The 9,695-nt window shown below is 39.1% G+C and overlaps 1 protein-coding gene across 5 annotated transcripts in view; it reads right to left on the reverse strand.

The window, feature by feature from the left end:
- The window catches only part of CELF1 (CUGBP Elav-like family member 1), an 84,748-nt gene that overhangs the window by 56,184 nt on the left and 18,869 nt on the right, over positions 1-9,695 (reverse strand). Inside the window, exon 1 of one of the 5 annotated variants that reach the window (XM_023741826.1) lies at positions 219-6,732. The exons of the other annotated variants lie outside the window; for them this stretch is intronic. The gene's annotated coding sequence lies outside the window, so the exon portion shown is untranslated. Of the gene's footprint in view, positions 1-218; positions 6,733-9,695 lie in introns of those variants that run through there. 5 annotated transcript variants of the gene reach the window in all.

Genomic DNA, 9,695 nt, shown 5'->3' on the forward strand with positions numbered 1-9,695 from the left:
CACATTCCAAGATCACCAGTTCCTCCTTGGTTTCACTGCCCTGCCATAAGGCCAAATCTGTCTCATCTAATGAGTCACCACTGCTCCTCTCTCCAACTGCATCTTGATTTCAGCCCACTTGTGCAGCTCATCAGGGCTGCACCATATGTTAGTCCCATGTAGGCAGAATGTGACTAATTTTTTTCTAAAATACTGTCAAGAGTTACTTTTGAAATTACCTTACAATCTTGATGTCTCTGAAGAGTCATTTCTATAATACACAACCTTCTGGAAATGACTTTATTTTTCTGAATATTCAAAGGAGATTCTTCAGCATTTCCACCCTCATTTTTTCAGATAAGGGAACTAAATAAAGTGAAGAGAATTGATTAAGTGACCTGTGTTCCACAACCAGCAACTGAGATTTGGACTCAGAATTTGAGTCATGGGCCTCCATTTGGTAAAGTATGCCAAAATTTGTAAAATGTTTTTTTCTGGAAAACTCAAAATGTTACTTTGCTTTTATTTTCTGAAATGATGAGTAAACTCTAGGTAAAACAACTGCCTGGAATTTACAGGCTAATTCTGGTACTAGATGGTCTCGTGATACTCACCAAAGTAGCTTCAAGAGAAAAGGACTGCATGGGCCACAGCCCACAAATGTTTTTTTCCAATTCACAGATATCATAAATGGTGAAATTAACATTTTGAGTAAAGTAGAAATTTGGCTACCATCACCAAATCCCATTCTCCCCAAAATGAGGAAGGGCTGCTCCTGTCTACTCTAGACAACTTGCCTCTTCTCCAGCAATAATCATTACCAGATTTGATAATTAAGCTTATCTCAAGTGGTTTCTTAAATCTTTTGGGTATTTCAGGTCATCTGTTCATTCTAGTAACTGTCTGGGGTGACGTAAGTTTGACTGCCAGTGTACTGTCAAGATCTCTCTCCACTAACAATATTCTTCAGTGGGTAACTGCAACATATAAAAAGGGCTCTTAAGGATCTTATCAATAGTGAAAACTGCACATGCCCTTTGAATCCAGCAATTCCAATTCTAGAAATACAGCTTACAAATAAACTTGTACCTCATGTACACCAAGTATGCAGACAGGCATTCATAAGACCATTGTTCACAAGAGTAAAAACTAGAAACGTATGTGCCCATCAACTGAGGGCTAGTTAAAAAAATTCTAATACAGCCCTACAACTGAACACTCTGTAGCTATTAAAGAGAACAAGGCAGCCCTGAATGTACTACTAAGGACTGATCAGGAGGATAGATTTACATAATAAAGGAACTACATATGGCTTATCTGTGAACAGAATATCTCTGCCAGGATAAAGAAAACAGTGCTAATAGTAGTTGCTGAGGTAGGAAATTGGGGGATACAGGTAGGAAGGAAAACTACTTTTCATTTATGGCCTTTGGTGCTGATGGATGTTACCTACTCTATAGAAAATGTTTTAAAGAAGACTTGAAACTATGAAGCACCAAGTAAAGAAAAATCCTAACTCATGCTTCTCTTTCAAAACAAGTATTTTTTTTTCCTTCTTTGCTTAAAACTTTTATGTGGGAACAGTCATTGCCCAGATGAACCAGCAAAGTATATCACATGCACCTGGTAATTACACCTTTTGAAATTCTCCCAGCAACTCAACTGATGTTCATGCAACCTGAACTGAAACTGTATGGATGACCTATTTACAAAGTTTGGGGCTATTTTCAATCCTTCAGCTGTATACCTATGTGTACGTTTTCTTCAATCAACCTTTGCTGCCAGGCAGAGTGCAACATTAACCGGATTCCAGTAACGAAGGCAAGGAACAGGGTGAGATAATATGTCAAAACAAGTTCTATAAATACAGCTTTTGGCCTAGTATCTCAAAATGGAATCAAACAGCTTCAAGCTTAAACAGAAAAATCCTACAGTCCTGCAATATCTTACTTGAAGGCTCTAGAGAACAGAAGAGACCACGGACCTGAAATCTTGTTTCTCACACTGTATCTTGCACCCTCTCCCTAATCTCAAAGATAGGTTTAGATCAAATTGCAGGCTTTATCATTCTAAATCAGTATCTCCTTCTCTTCCCTTATCTTACCCATACTTCAATATGACACATCAATATCCTGTCGCTGAGAACACTAAACCTCTTAGGCAGACATACTCAATACATACAACATACAAAACCCTTCCACAGAACTTAGCATCTAACCGCTATAATCTCCAAAACCCTTGATCAAGCAGCCAAAAGTCCCACCTGCACCATCTGCCCCAACCTCACCCCAAACACATGGGCACTCAAGCAGGATGCTTCCATATGGTCTTGTCTCAGGAGGTTTGTCCTATTCTGTTGAAAAGCAGGAAACTTTATTCAATCTCTTTCATTTTTAATTTCATAATTCTACAAAATGAGAAGCGAATAATGTTCTTCCTTCTGTGGAGATGCTTCCTGAGACAGGTTATATGCCATAAAGTACAAAAATTACACCTTTGCTTCAGCCAATTAGGGAGTACGTCCAGCATAACTTGATTCATCCCAAAAGATGTGCAGTCCTAGGACAAGTTCCAAATACCTCTCTTTTTTTAAATGACTTCAATTATCATGTTTTCATCATTCTCCAATTGTGCTCCTAAAAATGCTTCTCGCATTTAAATATCCATTTATATGATCTCTGTCACCTCCTTCTAATCACTCCTAAAAGAAAATCCCACTGTTCCACAGAATTAAACTTGTCAATCCTTTGATTTCATTTTTACAAAAACAAGCTCTTTATAAAATAAGAGATCTATCAATCAAAAAGCATGCAGAGAACATCCATTCTACACCCTGAACTAAAAAGATACCAGAAAAAAGAAAGGCCCAATCCCTGTCCTCAAGGAGTTTATAGTCTTGTTTCTTACACTAGAAACAAAGAACCTAGGACACCAAGGGAAAATGTTACCATAAATTTGAGATTAAAAATCTCAGGAGAGCTGGTTCTTTCTTTCCTTGCCTTTTGTGCTATTTGATCACACTGTTCATGACAGAATAGCATTTTGCCACCCTCCACTGAAATTACTCAGCTTTCAATAACAGATTTATTCTCCTGTTACACTTCTACAGATTACAGAGGTTATCGATTAGGCAATACTTGCCAGTCCTCCCTTCCCATGCTCCCCCTGTGAGGGCATCTCCAGAAGATGTGTGGAGCAGGGAACAAGAGATAAAAAAGGAAAACTTAATTCTGCTTTCAGTATCTTCAGTAGAGTCTGGTTAAAAACAAAACAAACAAAAAAATCCCACTGCCGTCAAGGCAATGCTGATTCATTGTGACCCCACATGTGCACAGTATAACTGCTCCATAGGGTTTTCAAGGCTGTGAACTTTTGGAAGCAGCAGGGTTTTCTTCTGAGGTTCCTCTGGGTGGGTCTGAAGCCAACCTTTGGTCAGTAGTCAAGCGCTTAACCATTTGCGCCACCCAGGGACTCCTACTAGTGAGATAAACTAGTAATGCTGGGGATGTTCCACAAACTTGCTGTTTGGCTTGCAGCTCTTTACTGTCAATAAATAAAAATTAGTATAGTTTTTGGCGACCTGCAAAACCAAAGTCATAGTCATTTTCATAAGGAAATTCTAAAATGAAACAAGGTTAGATAGATCCGTACCTCAATAATCCCAAATAATATTTCGAGTGTGTTAATAAAATCAAGACAAATATTTACTGCAAGTCTTATTCTCCACACCCAGACTCTGGAGTCATGCCACTGCTTTCTAACCCCAGCTTTGTCAACTTACTAGCCAGTTAACTTTAGGCAAATTGTTTAACATCTTTATATCACTATTTCCTCATCTGTAAAATGATTATAGTAACAGTATCCATTTTATAGGATGCGTGTTAGGATTAAAGAATTTATATACATAAAACATTAAGAACAGTGCCTGGCACACAGAAAGTGCTCAATAAATGTTTGCTAGCATTATTATTCCACGTGCCTATGGTGAAAGAGGATGAATCCCAAAAAGTTTAATTATTTGACAAGATGACTAAATCTCTTTAAAATGGGGTGCCTAAGATTACACAGAAATTGGAAAGGGAGAGGGAAGGGAGTAGGTAAGAAGGCACTAACCAACTGACAGATCTTCTGTCTCCCACTGGGTCTGTTAGTGTCCACTATAATTGCAATCTTCATTATAGAATACTGAACTATTTGTTCGGTTTTAAGAGCACTTATTTATTTATAAACATTTATTTATTCCCCTATCATATCAAAAAGGATTTGGGCAGCTTTCAAAATGTATACAGTGGAAAAAATATAAACCAATATAATGAGACTGGGAAAATTATGAATTACAAAAAAAATCAAAAACAAAGGGAAAGCTGGGATACAGATGTGTTGGTTAGCACAGTGTCATTTACTGGGGTTCAGCTATAAAATCAAAGAGCGGTCTCTGATTTTAATCTCCGAAGACAGTCCCTAGAGAGGTTAACAATAATTCATAGTGTAAATGGAAAACGTTAGTAGAAAGGCAAAATGAGATGGGCACTAAGAGTTGTCAAGAAAGGGAAGGTGAAGATGGATTTAATGCCATGCTAAACAAAATTTTAGGAATTCATTAAGTATGCAGGGCCCATGAGAGATTCAGCACCAGGTACTAGGCCCTGAACAAACACATACATCCAAAGCCAACAATGGACAAGCCGCAGAACAGACTCCTAAGTGATTCAGAGCCAGAATCCATCAGTGAATGGTCACACAGAACTCCATCCACACACCACAGTCACAGGTCAAAGAAGCTGCCACAGTAAAGGTGTTTCTCTAGCATTTAAAGTCCTTTGCTCTTTCCTCATCAGCCACAGTTACCAAAATGTGCACAGAACTGTCTCATTCCCACTCAGCTGACAAGTTCTATTCCCAACTCTGCAAGCTTATGACTCATGGGGGTGTGGGGGAGGAAGACAAAAGGAAACTGTAAAACAAAGAAACTTGAATTTAGACTTCAGTTGATCAAGAATGTGGAATTCATTTCTCTAACTAAAGTATCCTTTTAAAATACTGTAACAAATCCAATACCCTTTGGAAATAGCCTGAAATCTGTCTACATGTCATGTCTCCTACTATTCCTTAAATAGACATGACACCAAAAGACATTACAAGGCCTCTATAAGGCCAAACTTTACAAAGCACTCTGAAGCGGTGCAAACCCAGCCCAAAGCAGCAGGGCATCCCCCACAGTTCCTTTCCCAGCAGCCAGCCAAGTCAACAGGCTTAACCCCTACTGCACCCTGTTCCAAAACGATGTGGAAATAATGTCTCATCCTTTTCTACACAAACTTTATGGCAGGAAAGGATTTCGGTTCCACCTCTAAGAGCTGACCTATTGAAAACAAGGGTGGAGGGGGGAACCCACTACTACTTCAATGAGATATGTTTCTAACAGAAACCACAGGCCACTTCTGACCTTACATTTACCAGTCTGGTATCCTTCCTCTGAAACAGATTTTGTTACATAATACAAATCTTACCTCCCGACCCTTACCTCCCGATCCAACGCCCAAAATTCTGAGACATTCTCTACAATTTATAATTGACAATACTAAAGACAAAAGAAGACAAACAGGTCACCTCTTTCACTCGAAAACCTCAGTCCTCCACAGAAATGTACACAGACAGACAGATGGATGCACGTTAAGAACACAAACTGCAAGCCCTGGCTGAGTCCTGAGCAGGCCCAAGCCAGTATGGGTGCACGGGGCAGCCATACGGCCTAGCAAGTGGGCTGCTCCTGCTGTTGCTGTACAAATATAGAAAGCTGAAAAGTGGAACAGCAGCTTCAGCAGAACAGATTCTGCTCCTTGCTCAGAGAGGGAGGAGCAGGGAACTGAACAGCTTTATCCATACATGGCTGCTGAAAGGGGGCCATTAGCGAGAGCCCAATTCTGTTCACAAGCTCCAGACAAAAAACAGAAACACACAGGCTGGTACTTGAAGTAAGGCTTGAGGGATTCTATCTCAGTCAAGGAACTTCCCCATAATCTCAGTCACTTACACCAAGGATCCCCTTAGCCATGGGAAACGGAAAGACATGAAACTCTACTAGGTCAGATTCTTACCAGGTCAGCAGGAGCCAAGAGATTTAACTTATTATTTAAATCCTGGAATTTAATGTACAGAAAAGGTTATTCCCATTTGTGGGAATGATCCTAACCTTCACTGGCCAGACACCCTTTGCTGCTTTCTCAGACTGTGTTTTTTGGGGTCTTTTTTTCCAGTTAGTCCAAGTTAAAATAAATTCTGATACCATTTAAAAATACTTCCCAGGATGCTGGCTCATATAATTTCAATGTTCCAAAAATTATTTTACTTAAAACAATTCATTCATATGTGAAGTATATGAAAAACTTGATTTCTGACCAAATGTACTCTCCAAAGATAAGAAAGGTACAGATGACTGATTCAAATAACTCTGCTCTTCAGCTCTTACAGAATTATCCAAGTTACTCAGTATGCACCACCTACATATTTACTCAGTATCATAGGGGTTGCAGCACAAACATACACCATACTATCACTGACCTTCAGATGTTAATAATCTAGTTTCTGGCAAGATTAACATATGAAGTAAAGGCTGACAGTATAGGACTAATGCTCAAGTGTGAGGTTGTTAGGTGCCGTCGAGTTGGTTCTGACTCATAGCAACCCTATGTACAACAGAATGAAACACTGCCTGGTCCTGCACCATCCTCACAATTGTTGCTATGTTTGTGCCCATTGTTGCAGCCACTGTGTCAATCCATCTCGCTGAGAGTCTTACTCTTTTTCGCTGACCCTCTAGCAAGGATGACGTCCTTCTCCAGGGACGAGTCCCTCCTGATAACATGTCCAAAGTACGTGAGACGGAGTCTCACCATCCTCACTTCTAAGGAGCATTCTGGCTGTATTTCTTCCGAGACAGATTTGTTTGCTCTTCTGGCAGTCCATTGTATATTCAATATTCTTCCACAACACCATAAGTCAAATGCATCAATTCTTCTTTGGTCTTCCTTATTCATTGTGTGGGGTACAAACTATAAACATTATGCACATTAAGAGAGATTGAGGTCAGACAGACCTAGACCTTCTTCCATGGGTCCTACCTACCATCATTCTCACTAAGGACACCTGCAGTATCTTAGTTGCAAGAATACCGAAAATAACAGGATTTGAACTAGATGATTTCTAAGGTTCCTCCATTTATGAAAATTTTTGGGTCTGTAATTAAAACTAGCATGTTTCAGAGTAGCATGAGATTGATACCACACTGCTTATGGAAGGAAAAATACAGTTTTTGCCAACTTTAGGGAAAATACATTCTAAAGAAAGAAAATAATAAATTCAGATCATAACTCAGCATCCACTCTAACATCTCTCATATTACTTTCAGGAAAATTCTTCCATCTCAGACATCTCTGCTTAGCCTTTTGAGAAAAATTTAAACTACCATTGGAAAAAAAAAAAAAAAAGACAACTACCAAGAGAAACAAAATGGTGAGACTAAAAATGTTTATGCTGATGTCCTGTGAGAAAAAAGACAACCTACCACAGACTGGGAAAAGAGCTTTGGGAATGACATATCTGATAAGGGTTTAACCTCTAAAACATATAGAAAACTCCAACAACTCAATAACAGAAAGACGAACAACCCAATTAAAAATGGGCAAGGGACATGAACAGACACCTCACCAAAGAGGACATTCAAGCGGCCAACAGATGAAAAGATGCTTGTGCTCATTAGCCATTAGAGATGCAAATCAAAACTACAATGAGATACCATCTCACCCCTATTAAAATGGCACTGATCAAAAAAACAGAAAACAACAAATGCTGGAGAGGGATGTGGGGAGACGGGAACCCTTATCCACTGGTGGGACTGTATAATGGGACAACCACTATGAAAAATGGTACGGTGCTTCCTCAAAAAACTAGAAACAGAACTACCTCATGATCCAGCAATCCCACTTCTAGGTATATACCCTAAAGATCTAATACTAAAGACACAATCAGACATATGTACACCTATGTTCACCACAGCACTATTCACAATAGCAAAATGATGATGTACCGTGAGATCCCTCATTACAAAACAAGGCTAAGTCATCCAATCATCAAGGGGAGCTCAGGAGAAAAGAGTACTACTGCCCAGCTCCTTTCCATCACTGAATTGTCTGGTGTGTGTGCACAATCTCCAGGTTACAGAGCATAAATACACAAAGATACTAGGTAGCTCCCCAACAACACTCTTTCCCCTAAAACTATAAAGAAAACAAACTTTAAATTCTTCAAATGTAAGCGGTCCACCAGAAGTGTTTAATACATATTATCAGTAAATTTATCACTTAGAACTTTGAAATTTCTTCTTTGCCCATTGTAGAAGTAAGTATGCAGGAAATAGTGGTAATAATGAGTAAAGAATGCTAAATGAGGGCAAATCTGATCTCTATTCTCAATGCCACTACCCAGATCTCCCACCTGGTGCAAGGCGGGCCTTATCCACACCCTGTTTGATGTACTGAAAAAGAAAATAACACAGCAGGATTCTAGCAGTAAGGGCACATTCATGTCCCACAAAACACAGATACACAAATGTTCAACTTTTTATTAAAAACCTTGTAACTGTATATAGTGACTTATACATTTAATTTTTTAAGAATGTGAGCAACTCTGTTACAGCAACTTTGACTTTCCAAAAACTCGCTTACTGTGGACTAATATACTCCTTTTGGGTACCATCACAGCTTTAACTACCTGTTATGCACTTTATTAAGATTACTTCTGTGAAGGCAATAAAGTAAAAATAATAAGCACAATGCAAAAAACTACAATTGTATATACCTAAGGTGAGTATTTGGCAACCCTGGTGGCGTAGTGGCTAAGAGCTATGGCTGCTAACCAAAAGGCTGGCAGTTCGAATCCACCAGGCACTCCTTGGAAACTCAACAGGGCAGTTCTACTCACTCCTATAGGGTTGCTATGAGTTGGAATCGACTTGACAGCTACAGGTTTGGTTTTCAGGTTTAAAGTGATTATTTAAAGTATAACCTCAAAATCAAAATGGCTATAAACACCTATAATATAGCTTTTGATAAGTCACTTCTCCTCTCTGGGCCTATCTCCTGGAATGGAAAATAGGATTGGATGAGGTCAGGGAACCAGATCTAGAGTCCACAGACCTACAGAATCTATAGATATTTCATGGTTCCATAAATGCCCTTATATTATGTACAAAATTTTACATGTATATGCACTTATCGGGGAGTAGGCCCATAGTTTTTACCAGATCCACAAAGGGGGTCTGTGACCCAAAATAGGTTTAAGAACCCAAGACTAAATAATATACAGTTTGTTTCATCTCTAACATCCTATCATCTCCTGTCATACTTCCAAGTCCAAAAAGAACAGAATCTTTATGACTAAATTCAGTCAGTCAAGAATAAACAAGTCACTCTGGCCAAGAAATTATCCAAAATAAATCTATTCCAATTCATGATGGTTAAGGTTGTGTGTCAACTTGGATGGGCCATGATTCTCAGTTGTGTGGTAGTTAGGTAATGATATAGTTTGGCAGTTATATAATGATGCAGTTTGGCAGTTATGTAATGATGTAGTCATCCTCCATGATGTGATCTGCTGTGATCAGCCAATCAGTTGTAAGGGGAGTTTCCTAGGGGGTGTGGCCTGTATCCTATATATAT

This window comes from Trichechus manatus, unplaced genomic scaffold (assembly GCF_000243295.1).
Source record: "Trichechus manatus latirostris isolate Lorelei unplaced genomic scaffold, TriManLat1.0 scaffold00191, whole genome shotgun sequence".
Taxonomy (NCBI): Eukaryota; Metazoa; Chordata; class Mammalia; order Sirenia; family Trichechidae; genus Trichechus; species Trichechus manatus.